Consider the following 20757-nt stretch of genomic DNA (forward strand, 5'->3'; position numbering starts at 1 on the left):
GCTAAGTCGCTTCAGTCGTGTCTGACTCTTTGTAGTGGACTGTAGCCCTCTAGGCTCCTCAGTCCGTGGAATTCTCCAGGCAAGAATACTGGAGTGGGTTGCCATTTCCTTCTCCAAGAGATCTTCGTGACCCAGAAATCAAACCTGCGCCTCCTGCATTGCAGGCGGATTCTTTACTGCAGAGCCAACGGGGAAGCCTAAAGTGTATAATGAAGTATCATGTAATACATAAACAGTGTTGTGCAACCATCACCTCTACCTAGTCCTAAGACATTTTCATCACCCCCAAACGATTAAGCACCTCAATATCCACTAAGCAGTTCTTCCCCCTTCTTCCCTCTCCCCACCAACTGCTAGTTTAGTAAGAAAGAAAGCACTGAATCTAAAGTATTAATTGGGTATTGAAGTTTATTTTTTTAATTTATTTTAATTAGAGGCTAATTACAATATTGTATTGGTTTTGCCACACATCAACATGAATCCGCCACGGGTGTACACATGTTCTCCATCCTGAACCCCCTCCCAATTCCTTCCCCATACCATCCTTCTGGGTCATCCCAGTGCACCAGTCCCGAGCATCCTGTATCATGCATCAAACCTGGACTGGCGATTCATTTCACATATGATATTATACATGTTTAAATGCCATTCTCCCAAATCATCCCACCCTCTCCCTCTCCCACAGAGTCCAAAAGACTATTCTATACATCTGTATCTCTTTTGCTGTCTCACATACAGGGTTATCGTTACCATCTTTCTAAATCCCATATATATGCGTTAGTATACTGTATTGGTGTTTTTCTTTCTGGCTTACTTCACTCTGTATAATAGGCTCCAGTTTCATCCACCTCATTAGAACTGATTCAAATGTATTCTTTTTAATGGCTGAGTAATAATCCACTGTGTATATGTACCACAGCTTTCTTATCCATTCATCTGCTGGTGGACATCTAGATTGCTTCCATGTCCTGGCTATTATAAACAGTGCTGAAATGAACATTGGGGTACACATTTCTCTTTCAATTCTGGTTTTCTCAGTGTGTATGTCCAGCAGTGCGATTGCTAGGTCATATGGCAGTTCTATTTCCAGTTTTTTAAGGAATCTCCACACTGTTCTCCATACTGGCTATACTAGTTTGCATTCCCACCAACAGTGTAAGAGGGTTCCCTTTTCTCCACACCTTCTCCAGCATTTATTTCTTGTAGACTTTTGGATAGCAGCCATTCTGAATGGTGTGAAATGGTACCTCATTGTGGTTTTGATTTGCATTTCTCTGATAATGAGTGATGTCGAGCATCTTTTCATATGTTTGTTAGCCATCTGTATGTCTTCTTTGGAGAAATGTCTGTTTAGTTCTTCGGCCCATTTTTTGATTGGATCATTTTTTTTTCTGGAGTTGAGCTGTAGGAGTTGCTTGTATATTTTTTAGATTAATTCTTTGTCAGTTGCTTCATTTGCTATTATTTTCTCCCATTCCAAAGGCTGTCTTTTCACCTTGCTTATAATTTCCTTTGTTGTGCAGAAGCTTTTCATTTTAATTAGGTCCCATTTGTTTATTTTTGCTTTTATTTCCAATATTCTGGGAGGTGGGTCATAGAGGATCCTGCTGTGATGTATGTCAGAGAGTGTTTTGCCTATGTTTTCCTCTAGGAATTTTATAGTTTCTGGTCTTATGTTTAGATCTTTAATCCATTTTGAGTTTATTTTTGTGTATGGTGTTAGAAAGTGTTCTAGTTTCATTCTTTTACAAGTGGTTGACCAGTTTTCTCAGCACCATTTGTTAAAGAGATTGTCTTTTCTCCATTGTATATTCTTGCCTCCTTTGTCAAAGATAAGGTGTCCATAGATGCATGGATTTATCTCTGGGCTTTCTATTTTGTTCCATTGGTCTATATTTCTGTCTTTGTGCCAATTCCATACTGTCTTGATGACTGTGGCTTTGTGGTAGAGCCTGAAGTCAGGCAGGTTGATTCCTCCTGTTCCATTCTTCTTTCTCAAGATTGCTTTGACTTTTCAAGGTTTTTTGTATTTCCATACAAATTGTGAAATTATTTGTTCTAGCTCTGTGAAAAATACCGTTGGTAGCTTGTTAGGGATTGCATTGAATCTATGGATTGCTTTGGATAGTATACTCATTTTCACTATATTGATTCTTCCGATCCACGAACACGGTATATTTCTCCATCTATTAGTGTCCTTTTTTATTTCTTTCACTAGTGTTTTATAGTTTTCTATATATAGGTCTTTTGTTTCTTTAGGTAGATATATTCCTAACTATTTTATTCTTTTTGTTGCAATGGTGAATGGAATTGTTTCCTTAATTTCTCTTTCTATTTTCTCATTATTAGTATATAGGAATGCAAGGAATTTCTGTGTGTTGACTTTATATCCTGCAACTTTACTATATTCATTGATTAGCTCTAGTAATTTTCTGGTGGAGTCTTTAGGGTTTTCTATGTAGAGGATCATGTCATCTGCACATAGGGAGAGTTTTACTTCTTCTTTTCCAATTTGGATTCCTTTTATTTCTTTTTCTGCTCTGATTGCTGTGGCCAAAACTTCCAAAACTATGTTGAATAGTCCTGGTGAAAGTGGGCACCCTTGTCTTGTTCCTGACTTTAGGGGAAATGCTTTCAATTTTTCACCATTGAGGATAATGTTTGCTGTGGGTTTGTCATATATAGCTTTTATTATATTGAGGTATGTTCCTTCTATTCCTGCTTTCTGGAGAGTTTTTATCATAAATGGATGTTGAATTTTGTCAAAGGCTTTCTATGCATCTACTGAGATAATCATATGGCTTTTATTTTTCAATTTGTTAATGTGGTGTATTACATTGATTGATTTGCAGATATTGAAGAATCCTTGCATCCCTGGAATGAAGCCCACTTGGTCATGGTGTATGATCTTTTAAATGTGTTGTTTGATTCTGATTGCTAGAATTTTGTTAAGGATTTTTGCATCTATGTTCATCAGTGATATTGGCCTGTAGTTTTCTTTTTTTGTGGCATCTTTGTCAGGTTTTGGCATTAGGGTGATGGTGGCCTCATAGAATGAGTTGGGAGTTTACCTTCGTCTGCAATTTTCTGGAAGAGTTTGAGTAGGATAGGTGTTCAGTTCAGTTCAGTCGCTCAGTTGTGTCCGACTCTTTGCGACCCCATGAATTGCAGCACGCCAGGCCTCCCTGTCCATCACCAACTCCCGGAGTTCACCCAGACTCATGTCCATCGAGTCAGTGATGCCATCCAGCCATCTCCTCATCTGTCGTCCCCTTCTCCTGCTCCCAATATTTCCCAGCATCAGAGTCTTTTCCAATGAGTCAGCTTTTTGCATGAGGTGGCCAAAGTACTGGAGTTTCAGCTTTAGCATCATTCCTTCCAAAGAAATCCCAGGGCTGATCTCCTTCAGAATGGACTGGTTGGATCTCCTTGCAGTCCAAGGGACTCTCAAGAGTCTTCGCCAACACCACACTTCAAAAGCATCAATTCTTCGGCGCTCAGCCTTCTTCACAGTCCAACTCTCACATCTATACATGACCACAGGAAAAACCATAGCCTTGACTAGACGGACCTTTGTTGGCAAAGCGATGTCTCTGCTTTTGAATATGCTATCTAGGTTGGACATAACTTTCCTCCCAAGAAGTAAGCGTCTTTTAATTTCATGGCTGCAATCACCATCTGCAGTGATTTTGGAGCCCCCCAAAATAAAGTCTGACACTGTTTCCACTGTTTCCCCATCTATTTCCCATGAAGTGATGGGACCAGATGCCATGATCTTTGTTTTCTGAATGTTGAGCTTTAAGCCAACTTTTTCACTCTCCATTTTCACTTTCATCAAGAGGCTTTTGAGTTCCTCTTCACTTTCTGCCATAAGGGTGGTATCATCTGAACATCTGAGGTTACTGCTATTTCTCCTGGCAATCTTGATTCCAGCTTGTGCTTCTTCCTCTCCAGCGTTTCTCATGATGTACTTTGCATATAAGTTAAATAGGCAGGGTGACAATATACAGCCTTGACGTACTCCTTTTCCTATTTGGAACCAGTCTGTTGTTCCATGTCCAGTTCTAACTGCTGCTTCCTGACCTGCATATAGGTTTCTCAAGAGGCAGGTCAGGTGGTCTGGTATTCCCATCTCTTTCAGAATTTTCCACAGATTATTGTGATCCACACAGTCAAAGGCTTTGGCATAGTCAATAAAGCAGAAATACATGTTTTTCTGGAACTCTCTTGCTTTTTTGATGATCCAGCGGATGTTGGCACTTTGATCTCTGGTTCCTCTGCCTTTTCTAAAACCAGCTTGAACATCAGGAAGTTCACGATTCACATATTTCTGAAGCCTGGCTTGGAGAATTTTGAGCATTACTTTACTAGCATGTGAGATGAGTGCAATTGTGCGGTAGTTTGAGCATTCTTTGGCATTGCCTTTCTTTGGGATTGGAATGAGCTCTTCTCTAAATTTTTGGTAGAATTCAGCTGTGAAGCCATCTGGACCTGGGCTTTTGTTCGCTGGAAGATTTCTGATTATAGTTTCAATTTCCGTACTTGTGATGGGTCTGTTGAGATTTTCTATTTCTTCCTGGTTCAGTTTTGGAAAGTTGTACTTTTCTAAGAACTTGTCCATTTCTTTCAAGTTGTCCATTTTATTGGCATATAATTGCTGATAGTAGTCTCTTATGATCCTTTGTATTTCTGTGTTTTCTGTTGTGATCTCTCTATTTTCATTTCTAATTTTATTGATTTGATTTTTCTCCCTTTGTTTCTTGATGAATCTGGCTAATGGTTTGTCAATTTTATTTATCCTCTCGAAGAACCAGCTTTTGGCTTTTTTGATTTTTGCTATGGTCTCTTTTGTTTCTTTTGAGTTTATTTCTGCCCTAATTTTTAAGATTCCTTTCCTTCTACTAACCCTTGGGTTCTTCATTTCTTCCTTTTCTAGTTGCTTTAGGTGTAGAGTTAGGTTATTTATTTGACTTTTTTCTTGTTTCTTGAGGTATGCCTGTATTGCTATTTCCCCTTAGCACTGCTTTTACAGTGTCCCACAGGTTTTGGGTTGTTGTTTTCATTTTCATTCATTTCTATGCATATTTTGATTTTTTTAAATTTCTTCTGTGATTTGTTGGTTATTCAGCAGCGTGTTGTTCAGCCTCCATATGTTGGAATTTTTAATAGTTTTTCTCCTGTAATTGAGATCTAATCTTACTGCATTGTGGTCAGAAAAGATGCTTGGAATAATTTCAATTTTTCTGAATTTACCAAGGCTAGATTTATGGCCCAGGATGTGATCTATCCTGGAGAAGGTTCCGTGTACGCTTGAGAAAAAGGGGAAATTCATTGTTTTGGGGTGAAATGTCTTATAGATATCAATTAAGTCTAACTGGTCTTTCGTATCATTTAAAGTTTGTGTTTCCTTGTTAATTTTCTGTTTAGTTGATCTATCCATAGGTGTGAGTGGGGTATTAAAGTCTCCCACTATTATTGTGTTATTATTAATTTCCCCTTTCATACTTGTTAGCATTTGCCTTACATATTGTGGTGCTCCTTTGTTGGGTGCATATATATTTATAATTGTATATCTTCTTCTTGGATTGGTCCTTTGATCATTATGTAGTGTCCTTCTTTGTCTCTTTGCACAGCCTTTGTTTTAAAGTCTATTTTATCTGATATGAGTATCGCTACTCCTGCTTTCTTTTGGTCTCTATTTGCATGGAATATCTTTTTCCAGCCCTTCACTTTCAGTCTGTATGTGTCCCTTGTTTCAGGGTGGGTCTCTTGTAGACAACATATATAGGGGTCTTGTTTTTGTATCCATTCAGCCAGTCTTTGTCTTTTGGTTGGGGCAGTCAACCCATTTACATTTAAGGTAATTGTATTGGTGGGATCGGATGCCATGATCTTCAGAAAACGAAGATCATGGCTGGGAAATAGATGGGAGAACAGTGGAAACAGTGTCAGGCTTTATTTTTCTGGGCTCCAAAATCACTACAGATGGTGACTGTAGCCATGAAATTAAAAGACGCTTACTCCTTGGAAGGAAAGTTATGACCAACCTAGATGGCATATTCAAAAGCAGAGACATTACTTTGCCAACAAAGGTCCATCTAGTCAAGGCTATGGTTTTTCCAGTGGTCATGTATGGATGTGAGAGTTGGACTGTGAAGAAGGCTGAGCGCTGAAGAATTGATGCTTTTGAGGTGTGGTGTTGGAGAAGACTCTTAAGAGTCCCTTGGACTGCAAGGAAATCCAACCAGTCCATTCTGAAGGAGATCAGCCCTGGGATTTCTTTGGAAGGAATGATGCTAAAGCTGAAACTCCAGTACTTTGGCCACCTCATGCGAAGAGTTGACTCATTGGAAAAGACTCTGATGCTGGGAGGGATTGAGGGCAGGAGGAGAAGGGGACGACAGAGGAGGAGATGGCTGGATGGCATCACTGACTCGATGGATGTGAGTCTGAGTGAACTCTTGGAGTTGGTGATGGACGGGGAGGCCTGGCATGCTGTGATTCATGGGGTCGCAAAGAGTTGGACACGACTGAGCGACTGATGTGATCTGATCTGATTGATAAGTAGGAACCCATTGTCATTTACTTTATTATTCTGGGTTCAAGTTTATACACCTTTTTGTGTTTCCTGTCTAGAGAAGATCCTTTAACATTTGTTGGAGAGCTGGTTTGGTGGTGCTGAATTCTCTCCGCTTTTGCTTGTCTGTAAAGCTTTTGATTTCTCCTTCATATTTGAATGTGATCCTTGCTGGGTACAGTAATCTGGGCTGTAGGTTATTTTCTTTCATCACTTTAAGTATGTCCTGCCATTCCCTCCTGGCCTGAAGAGTTTCTACTGAAACATCAGCTGTTATCCTTATGGGAATCCCCTTGTGTGTTATTTGTTGCTTTTTAATATTTGTTCTTTGTGTTTGATCTTTGTTAACTTGATTAATATGTGTCTTGGGGTGTTTCACTGTTTATCCTGTTTGGGACTCTCTGAGTTTCTTAGACTTGGATGATTATTTCCTTCCCCATTTTAGGGAAGTTTTCAACTATTATCTCCTCAAGTATTTTCTCATGGTCTTTCTTTTTGTCTTCTTCTTCTGGGACTCCTATGATTCAAATGTTGGGGCGTTTAACATTGTCCCAGAGGTCTCTGAGATTGTCCTCATTTTAATTTGTTTTTCTTTTTTCCTCTCTGATTCATTTATTTCTACCATTCCATCTTCTACCTCACTAGTCCTATCTTCTGCCTCCGTTATTCTACTGTTGGTTCCCTCCTGAGTGTTTATGATCTCATTTATTGCATTATTCATTACATATTGACTCTTTTTTATTTCTTCTAGGTCCTTGTTAAACCTTTCTTGCACCTTCTCAATCCTTGTCTCCAGGCTATTTATCTCTGATTCCATTTTGTTTTCAAGATTTTGGATCATTTTCACTATCATCATTCAGAATTCTTTATCAGGTAGATTCCCTAACTCTTCTACTTTTGTTTGGTTTGGTGAGCATTTATCCTGTCACTTTACCTGCTGGGTATTCCTCTGTCTCTTCATCTTGTTTATATTGGTGTGTTTGGGGTGGCCTTTCTGTATTCTGGCAGTTTGTGGAGTTTTCTTTATTGTGGATTTTCCTCGCTGTGGGTGGGGTTGTACGGGTGGCTTGTCAAGGTTTCCTGGTTAGGGAAGCTTGTGTCGGTGTTCTGGTGGGTGGAGCTGGATTTCTTCTCTCTGGAGTGCAATGAAGTGTCCAGTAATGAGTTAGGAGATGTCAACGGGTTTGGAGTGACTTTGGGCAGCCTGTATATTGAAGCTCAGGGCTGTATTCCTGTGTTGCTGGAGAATTTGTGTGGTATGTCTTGCTCTGGAACTTCTTGGCCCTTGGGTGGTGCTTGGTTTCAGTGCAGGTATGGAGGTCTTTGATGAGCTCCTGTTGATTAATGTTCCCTGGAGTCAGGAGTTCTCTGGTGTTCTCAGGATTTGGACTTAAGCCTCCTGCTTCTGGTTTTCAGTCTTATTTTTACAGTAGCCTGAAGACTTCTCCATCTATACAGCACTGTTGATAAAACATCTAGGTTAAAGATGAAAAGTTTCTCCACAGTGAGGGACACCCAGAGAGGTTCACAGAGTTACATGGACAAGAGAAAAGGGAGGAGGGAGATAGAGGTGACCCAAATGAGATGAGGTGGAATCAAAAGAGGAGAGAGCAAGCTAGCCAGTAATCACTTCCTTATGTGTGCTCCACAGTCTGGACTGCTCAGAGATGTTCACGGAGTTATACAGAGAAGAGAAGAGGGAGGAAGGAGACAGAGGTGGCCAGGAGGATAAATGGCGGAATCAAAAGGAGAGAGACAGATCCAGCCAGTAATCAGTTCCCTAAGTGTTCTCCACCGTCCAGAACACACAAAGAGATTCACAGAGTTGGGTAGAGAAGAGAAGGGGAAGGGAGGAGATAGAGACGACCTGATGGAGAAAAAGGAGAGTCCAAAGGGGGAGAGAGCAGTCAAGCCAGTAATCTCACTCCCAAGTAAAAATGGGTACTGAAGATTGGGTTCTTAAACTACAAAATTGATTACAAATACCAAAAAGCAAAGATTAAAAATCTAGAGTAGAGGTTGGATTTTCAAAAATACAATATTAAAGAAAAGCAAAACAAAACAAAACAAAACAAAGTCACAAAAATTATAAAATATATATATATGAAGTTTGCTTTTAAAAAATAGGGTCTCTCTCTCTCTTTTATTTATTTATTTATTTTTTTGCAAAGTAATCAGATCAGATCAGTCACTCAGTCGTGTCCAACTCTTTGTGACCCCATGAGTCACAGCACGCCAGGCCTCCCTGTCCATCACCAACTCCCGGAGTTCACTCAGACTCACATCCATCGAGTTAGTGATGCCATCCAGCCATCTCATCCTCTATCGTCCCCTTCTCCTCTTGCCCCCAATCCCTCCCAGCATCAGAGTCTTTTCCAATGAGTCAACTCTTCGCATGAGGTGGCCAAAGTATTGGAGTTTCAGCTTTAGCATCATTCCTTCCAAAGAAGTCCCAGGGCTGGTCTCCTTCAGAATGAACTGGTTGGATCTCCTTGCAGTCCAAGGGACTCTCAAGAGTCTTCTCCAACACCACACCTCAAAAGCATCAATTCTTCGGCATTCAGCCTTCTTCACAGTCCAACTCTCACATCCATAAATGACCACAGGAGAAACCATAGCCTTGACTAGATGGACCTTTGTTGGCAAAGTAATGTCTCTGCTTTTGAATATGCTATCTAGGTTGGTCATAACTTTCCTTCCAAGGAGTAAGCGTCTTTTAATTTCATGGCTGCAGTCACCATCTGCGGTGATTTTGGAGCCCAGAAAAATAAAGTCTGACACTGTTTCCACTGTTTCTCCATCTATTTCCCATGAAGTGATGGGACCAGATGCCATGATCTTCGTTTTCTGAATGTTGAGCTTTAAGCCAACTTTTTCTCTCCACTTTCACTTTCATCAAGAGGCTTTTGAGTTCCTCTTCACTTTCTGCCATAAGGGTGGTGTCATCTGCATATCTGAGGTTATTGATATTTCTCCTGGCAATCTTGATTCCAGCTTGTGCTTCTTCCAGTCCAGCGTTTCTCATGATGTACTCTGCATATAAGTTAAATAAGCAGGGTGACAATATACAACCTTGACATACTCCTTTTCCTATTTGGAACCAGTCTGTTGTTCCATGTCCAGTTCTAACTGTTGCTTCCTGACCTGCATACAAATTTAATAGTAGGTTATAAAAATGAAAATTAAAGGAGTAATAGAGGATGCAAAAATTTTTTAAAAATTAAAAAAAATAAAGAATGATAGTAAAAATGGTAAAAATATATCTAGGACTTTCTCTGGTGTTGTTGTGGGCAGTGTGGGGTCAGTTCATTTTCGGATAGTTCCTTGATCCGGCTTATATTTCTCAAGATCTATAGGCCCCTTTCTATGTAGTTGGTACTAACTACAGGGTTTTAATCTATTGCACCTGTCACTTCCAAGGAGGTTCCCTCTATTTTAGCTTCTTCTGCTTGCTGGTCTCTTCAGTGTCTAATTTCCGCCCTGTCTCAAGGGGGTGGTGGTGGACACTTTTTTAGGCTCAGTTGGGGAGGGAGGGAAGCTGCAAACAAATAACACTGGCGTGTGCTTGCAGTGTCTTGGCCACATTGGGTTTGCCCCCACTCATGGTGTGTGTGCTTTCCCTGTCAACACTGCTTATGCTCTAGGTTGCTCTGCTGGAAACTGTATGAGGCCAGCCCTGGGTTGTATGCACTTCCCAGGTCTAAGCCGCTTAGGTTCAGGTACTCTGGTAGTCCTCAGAGCTGCAGACTCAGTTGGGCCTGCGTTTTGTGCCTTTCCCAGGTTGGAGCAGCTCAGGTGACCAGGTGTTTGGCGAGAGTGGTCGCTGTGACTTATTGCCTCCATTGTCCCTGCTGCTTGGTTTTCTGGGTGTACAACTGGCGCACCTTCTCAGGCGGATGTTGACCCTCCAGAATCCCAAGAAGTCTTAGTTAGCAACAAAGTCTGCTTGCAGTTTGATAGATAATGCCTCTCTGGGGCAGCAATTGCCCCCTTTCGGCTCTGGCTGCCTGTCACTGGAGGGGGATGGCCTGCAGCCGGCTAGCTCTGCTCAGTCCTTTGTTCTGTGAGTGAGCCTGGCAGTGTCTTAGGTTAGGGCTTTTCCCTTAGCTCTAGTCAGTCCGTTGTTCTGTGAGCGGGCCTGGTGGTGTCTTAGGTTAGGGCTTTTCGTGTGGTAGCTATCCCACAGTCTGGTTTGCTAACCTAAGTTAGTTCCCTCAGATTGCCCTCGGGGCCTTCAGGCCCGGTCCTTACTCTAAGCAATGCAGCCCACGCCTCCCTGCCCAGCCCCCACTTGCTAGTGGCGGATGCAGACCTCTGGGCTGCTTCTCCGCTGGGGGAGTTACCATTGGGTATGGAATCTATGGGTTTTAATTGTTTATTTTTCCTCCCAGTTATGTTGCCCTCTGTGGTTCCAAGGTTTGCCACAGACTCAGCAGTGAGAGTGTTTCCTGGTATTTGGACACTTTTCTCTTTTTTAAGACTCTCTTCCCAGGATGGAGCTCCATCCCTACCTCTTTTGTCTGTCTTTTTGTCTTTTATGTTTTTTCCTACCTCCTTTTGAAGACAATGGGCTGCTTTTCTGGGTGCCTGATGTCCTCTGCCGGCATTCAGAAGTTGTTTTGTGGAATGTACTCAGCTTTCAAATGTTCTTTTGATGAATTTGTGGGGGAGAAAGTGATCTCTCCATCCTATTCCTCTGCCATCTTAGGACCACCTCCGGTATTGGAGTTTAATTCATGGAGTAGCAAGGTATCTGAATTTTTTTTAACTAGGCCAGAACCTGGCTGAACCTGAACTTCTTTTTCCTTACTTATTCTGAAGCTTTCTTACCTTGTTCAGAATTTTAATTTTGTTTGAAAACCAAAGTCAGTACGTACGGTCTGTACAGACAATACAGATTGAAAGTGCAATTTGGTATTCAGCGCAGCCTATGAAGCTGCTTAGCTATTAGCTTCTGAGCTCAGCAATTACTCTAATTTGACTGCCTGTGTGGTCCTATTACTTTCCTAAATTTCTGATGATCACTGAACCTTTTATAGAACTATGACTAGTAGAAGACAGTTCTTTAATTTATGCAGTATTTGAATTTTACTCCTTTATTTTGGAAGCAAGGGAGTAACAATTATAATTAGGAAATATTTTTTTAAATCTAACTGTGACATCCTATTTTATAACCAAGCAAGGGCAGCTTTATCAACTAGTTCTGTGGTAAAAATAAACCTTAAATCAAGGAGGAGAAGAGTAAAATCAAGAGGAGGAAAGGTATTTTGGGGAAGTGGTTGCTTGCTCTTAACTATGAAATTATTTATAACATTTTGTCTAACTCTATGATTCTATAAAATGTTTATAAGTTTAACTACAATGAAATACAATTAAATTAGAGAATTTTCTAGGATGGGCTACAGCTCACACTCGAAGGTTTTAACAGACTGTAGTATATATAATTTAAAACCTTTAGTTTTGTTATTAGTAAATAGGATGGCTGAGTCGGTAATTTAGATTGCTAAAAGAATTCTGAAGTAAAAAAAAAGAACTATCAGTAATGTTGGAGAAAGTCCAGAAAAGGTTAATGATCTAGTGACATGTCTTTTATTTCGTCCCCAGAATTGTTGGTACATGGATGGCTAAATCTTCAAGTTACCATAAAACAAGATTAAAAGCCAACAAATAACAAAGGAGGTAGTAAAGACTGGATCATTTTATCAGATTCTACTCAGTTTCATCTATAGAAGGCTATAGGTAAGGATGAAATTACACAGTGTAATAGAAATGCATATGTGGTAGAAAAACTTAGTAATACTCTTCTTCCTAGTTTTGAAAAACAAGAAGAAGATGCTCTAAAATACCTTCTTCAAGACTGGGGCTGTTCTGTATTTTGTTTGTTTGTTTGTTTGTTTGTTTCTGTATCTTCTAGAACAACGCCTGCCACAGGATAGTTAGTAAGTATTTTTTTTAATTAATATAGGAAATATGAAATTATACAATGCAACAGGGTGACATCTCATATAAAGCCCAGAAACTCTGCAATGTCCTTCTTTCTTGGATAGTAAAGACAAGGAGAGGAGATCTTGTTACTAAAAGGATTTTGAAATAATTGTCCTAATTAAAGAGACCATGCTTTCCTCATTTTTATATACTCAATGCTTAACATGTAGTAGGCATTCAAAAATGTTTGTTGAGTGCATACATTGATATCCCTCAACAAAGAGGGGTCATAACTGAGCATAGATAACAATGTAAATAAAAATACAAGAGATCTGCTCTTTTACCTGAGACTAAAAAAAAATTTCTGGAGCCATTATTTTGACTATTATTCATTGACTATCCATTATGCACTGTATACTTTCCTAGGTACTGATCTCAAAGCTTCACAACAATTTGCAAGAAGTTTTATTCTATAGATAAGAAAAGTTAAATACCTGCTCATAATCATATAGCCAATGAGAGAGTGGCTAAGCTGCGATTAAGTCCTTAAGTCTGTGAAACTCCCAAAACCCATGCACTTTCCACTGTGCCAGTATAATTCAACAATTTATATAGAGTGCTTAGTATGTGTCAGGCAGTGTACTAAATTTCTGGAAAACCAGAATAAATAATGAGTAATCCTTTACCTAGAGGAGTTTACAGCTTGGTGGGGAGAATAATTAAGTAGCACCAGTAAGTTACAGATAAAATGTTCTGGAAGCAGTTCATTTTAGCTGAGGGAAATGGGGGAAATTCTTCCCCCAAAGTTTTTGAGCTAGGCCTTGGAAAAGAGTGGAGCAGGGTGGAGCATGTATTTGGGAATAGACTGAGTGACTTCACTTTCACTTTTCAATTTCATGCATTGGAGAAGGAAATGGCAACCCACTCCAGTGTTCTTGCCTGGAGAATCCCAGGGATGGGGGAGCCTGGTGGGCTGCTGTCTATGGGGTTGCACAGAGTTGGACACGACTGAAGCAACTTAGCAGCAGCAGTGTGAAGAAAGCTGAGCGCTGAAGAATTGATGCTTTTGAACTGTGGTGCTGGAGAAGACTCTTGCAAGTTCCTTGCACTGCAAGGAGATCCAACCAGTCCACCCTAAAGGAGACCAGTCATGGGTGTTCATTGGAAGGACTGATGCTGAGGCTGAAACTCCAATACTTTGGCCACCTCATGCGAAGAGTTGACTCATTGGAAAAGACCCTGATGATGGGAGGGATTGGGGGCAGGAGGAGAAGGGGACGACAGAGGATGAGATGGCTGGATGGCATCACCGACTCGATGGACGTGAGTTTGAGTGAACTCCGGGAGTAGGTGATGGACAGGGAGGCCTGGCGTGCTGCGATTCATGGGGTCGCAAAGAGTCAGACACGACTGAGTGACTGAACTGAACTGAACTGAGTGTCCTATGTGAATGAAACCTGATAAGCATGAAAGTATTATATTCTGAGAGAAAACTCGATAGGCTGATCAAAGACAACCTGATCAAAGTCTTAATTTAGGTCTTTTCAGGTTCCCATCATCTGTTTAATAGATATGTTCTCCCATCCTTGAATAGGTCCCCAGTTAAATAATTTTTCTACATCACAGTCAGATCTATCATCTGAAAATGGAATGTAGAGACTCCCTTACTCAAAAAATTTCAGGAGCTTCCCATTTCATACAGATTTTAAGTTGATATAATTAAGCCTATAATTAAGGGTCTATATTCTGACCTCAATCATCTGTTCCAATACTACTTTGTACGGTGCTGTGTGCTTAGTCACTTCAATTGTGTCTGACTTTTTGCAACCCCATGGACTGTATCCTGTCAGGCTCCTCTGTCCATGGGATTTTCCCGGCAAGAATACTGGAGTGGGTTCCAGGGGATCTTCCCAACCCAGGGATCGAACCTGTATCTCCTGAGTCTTCTGCACTGCAGACGGATTCTTTATCCCTGAGCCACTACCTTTTATTTATCTTTATTAATCTGTCATCACTATTTATAGCAAAAGTATATGTGCTATCATAGAGGTATGAATAAAGATACATGTGTTACTGGCTATTCTAGACTGTAAGATTCTTTTGGATAGGATCTAGGCTTAGCACCATGTCTTGTAGATAAACCATGACTCAATACATTTTTGTGAGGAAAAAGAGCCTGAGATTAAAAGATAGTTTTTCCTCCATAATCTCTTTGCTGTTCTTGCCAATTATAAAAGTAATAAGTTTTATATGAGGCTAAATAAATTATTATTAAAAGCAAAATGGCTGTCTGAGGAGGCCTTACAAATAGCTGTGAAAAGAAGAGAAGTGAAAAGCAAAGGAGAAAAGGAAAGATATAAGCATCTGAATGCAGAGTTCCAAAGAATAGCAAGGAGAGATAAGAAAGTCTTCCTCAGCGATCAATGCAAAGAAATAGAGGAAAACAACAGAATGGGAAAGACTAGAGATCTCTTCAAGAAAATTAGAGATACCAAGGGAACATTTCATGCAAAAATGGGCTCGATAAAGGACAGAAATGGTATGGACCTAACAGAAGCAGAAGATATTAAGAAGAGGTGACAAGAATACGCAGAAGAACTATACAAAAAAGAGCTTTGTAACCCAGATCATCACGATGGTGTGATCACTGACCTAGAGCCAGACATCCTGGAATGTGAAGTCAAGTGGGCCTTAGAAAGCATCACTACGAACAAAGCTAGTGGAGGTGATGGAATTCCAGTTGAGCTATTTCAAATCCTGAAAGATGATGCTGTGAAAGTGCTGCACTCAATATGCCAGTAAACTTGGAATACTCAGCAGTGGCCACAGGACTGGAAAAGGTCAGTTTTCATTCCAATCCCAAAGAAAGGCAATGCAAAGAATGCTCAAACTACCGCACAATTGCACTCATCTCATATGCTAGTAAAATAATGCTCAAAATTCTCCAAGCCAGGCTTCAGCAGTATGTGAACCATGAACTTCCAGATGTTCAAGCTGGTTTTAGAAAAGGCAGAGGAATCAGAGACCAAATTGTCAACATCTGCTGGATCATCGAAAAAGCAAGAGAGTTCCAGAAAAACATCTATTTCTGCTTTATTGACTATGCCAAAGCCTTTGACTGTGTGGATCACAACAAACTGTGGAAAATTCTTAGAGACTGGAATACCAGACCACCTGACCTGCCTCTTGAGAAACCTATATGCAGGTAAGGCAGCAACAGTTAGAACTGGACATGGAACAACAGACTGATTCCAAATAGGAAAAGGAGTACGTCAAGGCTGTATATTGTCACCCTGCTTATTTAACTTATATGCAGAGTACATCATGAGAAACTCTGGGCTGGAAGAAGCACAAGCTGGAATCAAGATTGCCAGGAGCAATATCAATAACCTCAGATATGCAGATGACACCACCCTTATGGCAGAAAGTGAAGAGGAACTAAAAAGCCTCTTGATGAAAGTGAAAGAGGAGACTGAAAAAGTTGGCTTAAAGCTCAACATTCAGAAAACGAAGATCATGGCATCCGGTCCCATCACTTCATGGGAAATAGATGGAGAAACAATGGAAACAGTGTCAGACTTTATTTTTCTGGGCTCCAAAATCACTGCAGATGGTGACTGCAGCCATGAAATTAAAAGACGCTTACTCCTTGGAAGGAAAGTTATGTCTAACCTAGATAGCATATTCAAAAGCAGAGACATTACTTTGCCAACAAGGGTCCATCTAGTCAAGGTTGTGGTTTTTCCAGTGTTCATGTATGGATGTGAGAGTTGGACTGTGAAGAAAGCTGAGCACCAAAGAATTGATGCTTTTGAAGTGTGGTGTTGGAGAAGATTCTTGAGAGTCCCTTGGACTGCAAGGAGATCCAACCAGTCCATTCTAAAGGAGATCAGTCCTGGGTATTCATTGAAAGGACTGATGTTGAAGCTGAAACTCCAAGACTTTGGCCACCTCATGTGAAGAGCTGACTCATTGGAAAAGACCCTGATGCTGGGAGGGATTGGGGGCAGGAGGAGAAGGGGATGACAGAGGATGAGATGGCTGGATGGTATCACCGACTCTATGGACATGAGTTTGAGTGAACTCCAGGAGTTGGTGATGGACACGGAGGCCTGGCCAGCTGTGATTCATGGGGTCGCAAAGAGTTGGACATGACTGAGTGACTGAACTGAACTGAACTGAAATAAATTATGGTAATGCATACAGTGGGCTACCATGTATCCATTAAAAAGAAATAGGAAGCTCTACACATACTAATATAAGACAATCTGTAAGACACATTTTTGAATAAAAACAGGAAAGTATGGAACAATGTGTATGTTCCACTATATTTGTATTAAAAAGACAGAAAAGAATTAATATATATGCATCTAATATTTTCAGAAAGATACCCAGGAAATAACTGATAATATTTGTAGCCTCCGTGCTTGTGGTAGTGGCTGGGGGACTGAGTACACTGGTAGCAGCGAGTCTTTTCACCATACTTTCTGTATCTTTTGAATTTTAAATTATTTGAATCTATTAACATATTAAAATTAACCATAAGTGAATACATAAGTAAATGAAATTGGATTTTAAAAAAGTTAAGGTCACAAAGGTAAGCAGGCTTACACAAAGATAAAACAACCCTTTGTAGAAAATGTGGGAAATAAAGCAGAAAAAAAAGTCACTCATGGTGCCAGAGTTGTGAGATAACTAGTGAGTTTCATGGCTTGGATATCCCCAGATGGCTCAGTGGTAAAGAATTTGCCAGGCAATGCAGGAGATGTGGGTTCCATCTCTGGGTCAGGAAGATCGCCTGGAGGGGGAAATGGCAATCCACTCTAGTAATCTTGGTTGCAAAATCCTATGGACAGAGAAGCCTGGCAGGCAACGGTCCATAGGATTGCAAAGAATCAGCCACAAGTGAGCACACACACATCAAAGAGGAAATAAAAATCACTCATAAAGCAATAGTTGTGGGGTAACTAGTTAACATCCAAGTGTAATCCCTTCTCATTTCTTTTTTCTTTTGATTTGGAGGATATATATTTTATTTTCAGTATTATGAATCGTTATATTTTAGTTTTTGCTCCAATCAAGGTTATAACTATCTCAATGTCTCCTGACTTCCGTTAGATGTATGAAGAATTCCCTTTCACCTTGTTCTTCCCTCGTTCACTTTCAGGATAATATAATTTAGAATTTAAGTACAAATTTTTGTTATTCCATCAATTTTTATATTACAAATATTTTCCATCAATAATATTTTGACCTATGCCTTAGGCTCTTTACACAGCAGGCTTATTGAGATGTAATTCACATACCACTTAATTCACATAATAAAGTATACATTTTTCATTCATAAAGTACACAATTATTTTTTAATATAGTCACAGAGTTATACAGTTATCACCACAGTCAATGTTACCATTCCCAAAAGAAACCATGTGTTCATTAGCAGTTTTTCCTCCCACTTCTCCCACCCCTGCTACTGCTAAGTCACTTCAATCATGTCTGACTCTGTGCGATCCCATAGATGGCAGCCCACCAGGCTCCCCTGTCCCTGGGATTCTCCAGGCAAGAATATTGGAGTGGGTTGCCATTTCTTTCTCTAAGCCTTTGTTTCCTCATCTTGATAATGGAAATATTAATCAGTACCTAACTTATAGGAATATTTTATTATCTAATATAGTTTGAGCATAGATTCCTGCAAAGTACCTGGCCTGTAGTGACCACTCAGTACAGGTTTATGATGATCATTTTCTTTTTTATGGCTACGATTAGTATTTTTGTAGTCATCAAAGATTGTGAAAGTGAAGTCGCTCAGTCGTGTCTGACTTTTTTCAATCCCATGGACTGTAGCCTACCAGGCTTTTCTGTCCATGGGACTTTCCAGGCAATAGTACTGGAGTGGATTGCCATTTTCTTCTCCAGGGGGTCTTCCTGACCCAGGGATCGAACCCGGGTCTCCTGCATTGTAGACAGATGCTTTACTGTCTGAGCCACCAAGGAAGTCCCCCAACCCTAGGCAACCTAATCTACTTTCTGCATCTGTAGATTTGCCTATTTCATGTAAGTGAAATCATACAATATGTGGTCTCTGGGGATTGGTTTGACTTAGCATAATGTTTTCAAGGTTCATTCATAGTGTAGCATGTATCAATGCTTTTATTCCTTTTTATAGTAGAATAAGATTCCATCACGTGGATATACCATATTGTGTTTATTCATTCTCCATTTCATGTGCATTTGGATTGTTTCCATTATTTGGCTATTATGAATAATGCTGTTATGAACATTTATGTGCAAGTTTTTGTGTGAACATGTTTTCATTCTCATGTGTTTATGCCTAGAAAAAAATTGCTGTGTCACGAGGTTACTCAGTGGTTATCTTTTTGAAGAATTGTCAGATTTCTTTCCAAAGTGACTGCACCATTTTACATTCTCACCAGCAATGTTTGAAGGTCCAATTTCTCCACAGTCTGGCCAGTACTTGTTATTATGTGTTTTTCTTTTTTTATTATAGCTATCCTAGTGGATATGAAGTTACTTTCAGTTCTGAAACCAAATCTTTTAGTTGTTTTGCAGTAAAAGATGATGTCTTTATACTTGGGGCAAAACACCAAGTATACTAATGGCTGTGTATACTAAAGGACTTTATACTAAACAGATAACATCTTATTAATTTGTACCAATAGCTCTCAGACTTTAGTGTGCATTGGAATCACCTGGAAGATTTTTTGTGAAAGTTTATATTGTTGGGCCCTACCTGAGTTTCTGAGTTAGTAAGCCTGTGATATGTAGATTTTGTAGCAAGTTTTTATATGCTGCTGGTCTGAGGACCACACTTTTAGAACCAGTGATTTGACAAACATGTTGGTAATGCTTTCTTTGTCCTCAGTTTCTTCCTTAAGTGTTTCATATGTGTTAGTTAATATATCATTTTACAGATGAGGAAATTGAGGCACATACAGATTAAGTAACTAGACAAGGAAATTGAGACCTATAAAGGTTAATAACATGTTCAAAATCACATATCTAAAAATAGCAGGGGCTTCCCTTGTGGCTCAGTTGGTAAAGAATCTGCCTGCAATGCAGGCAACCTGGGTTTGATACCTGGGCTGAGAAGATCCCCTGGAGAAGGGAAAGACTACCCACTCCAGTTGGAGTGGCAGCTGCATGGTGCTGGAGCAGCTGTGAGGAGATACCCCACATCCAAGGGCAAAGGAGAAGCCCCAGCAAGACTGTAGGAGGGGCAAAATTGCATTTCGAATCAAACCTCATACCCGCCAGAGACACTCAGAGGGCTCAAACAAATCTTGTGTACACCAGAACCCAGAGACCCCACAGAGACTGAGACAGAACTGTGTTTGAGTGTCTCCTGTGGAGTTATGGGTCAGCAGTGGACTGCTGCAGGGGTAGGGGCTCTGGGTGCAACAGACCTGGGTATGGCATAAGCCCTCTTGGAGGAGGTCACCATTAACCCCACCATAGAGCTGCCAGAACGTACACAGGACTGGGGAAACAGACTCTTGGAGGGCACAAACAGAACCTTGTGTGCAACAGGACCCAGGAGAAAGGAGCAGTGACCTCACAAGAGACTGATCCAGACTTGCTTGTGAGTGTACAGGAGTCTCCAGTGGAGGCATGTGTTGGCAGTGGCCTGCTGCAGGGTTGGGGGCACTGTGTGCATGGGACCTTTGGAAAGAGGTCTCTATTATCTTCATTACCTCCACCATAGTTTGAGTGAGTGAAGTCGCTCAGTCGTGTCTGACTCTTTGTGACCCCATGGACTGTAGCCTACCAGGCTCCTCCCTCCATGGGATTCTCCAGGCAAGAGTACTGGAGTGGGTTGCCATTTCCTTCTCCAAGGGATCTTCCCAACCCAGGGATTGGACCCAGGTCTCCTGCATTGCAGGCAGATGCTTTAACTTCTGAGCCACCAGGGAAGCCCCCCACCATAGTTTGGCCCCAGGTAAAAACCAGGAGTTATTTCTCCACTGATCTCCAGTAGCATATTGGGCACCTACTGACCTGGGGAGTTTCTCTTTCAGTATCCTATCATTTTGCTTTTCATACCATTCATGGGGTTCTCAAGGCAAGAATACCAAAGTGGTTTGCCATTCCCTTCTCCAGTGGACCACATTCTGTCAGATCTCTCCACCATGACCCTCCCATCTTGGGTTGCCCCACGGGCATGGCTTAATTTCTTTGAGTTAGACAAGGCTGTTGTCCTAGTGTGATTAGATTGACTAGTTTTCTGAGTATGGTTT

General features: G+C 40.6%; 1 protein-coding gene across 1 annotated transcript in view; it reads left to right on the plus strand.

The window, feature by feature from the left end:
• The window catches only part of SOX6 (SRY-box transcription factor 6), an 833346-nt gene that overhangs the window by 1782 nt on the left and 810807 nt on the right, over positions 1-20757 (plus strand). Inside the window, exon 2 of the mRNA XM_059874855.1 lies at positions 12182-12316. The gene's annotated coding sequence lies outside the window, so the exon portion shown is untranslated. The remainder of the gene's footprint in view (positions 1-12181; positions 12317-20757) is intronic.

The sequence above is a fragment of the Bos taurus genome, chromosome 15 (genome assembly GCF_002263795.3).
Source record: "Bos taurus isolate L1 Dominette 01449 registration number 42190680 breed Hereford chromosome 15, ARS-UCD2.0, whole genome shotgun sequence".
In the NCBI taxonomy this organism is placed as follows: domain Eukaryota; kingdom Metazoa; phylum Chordata; class Mammalia; order Artiodactyla; family Bovidae; genus Bos; species Bos taurus.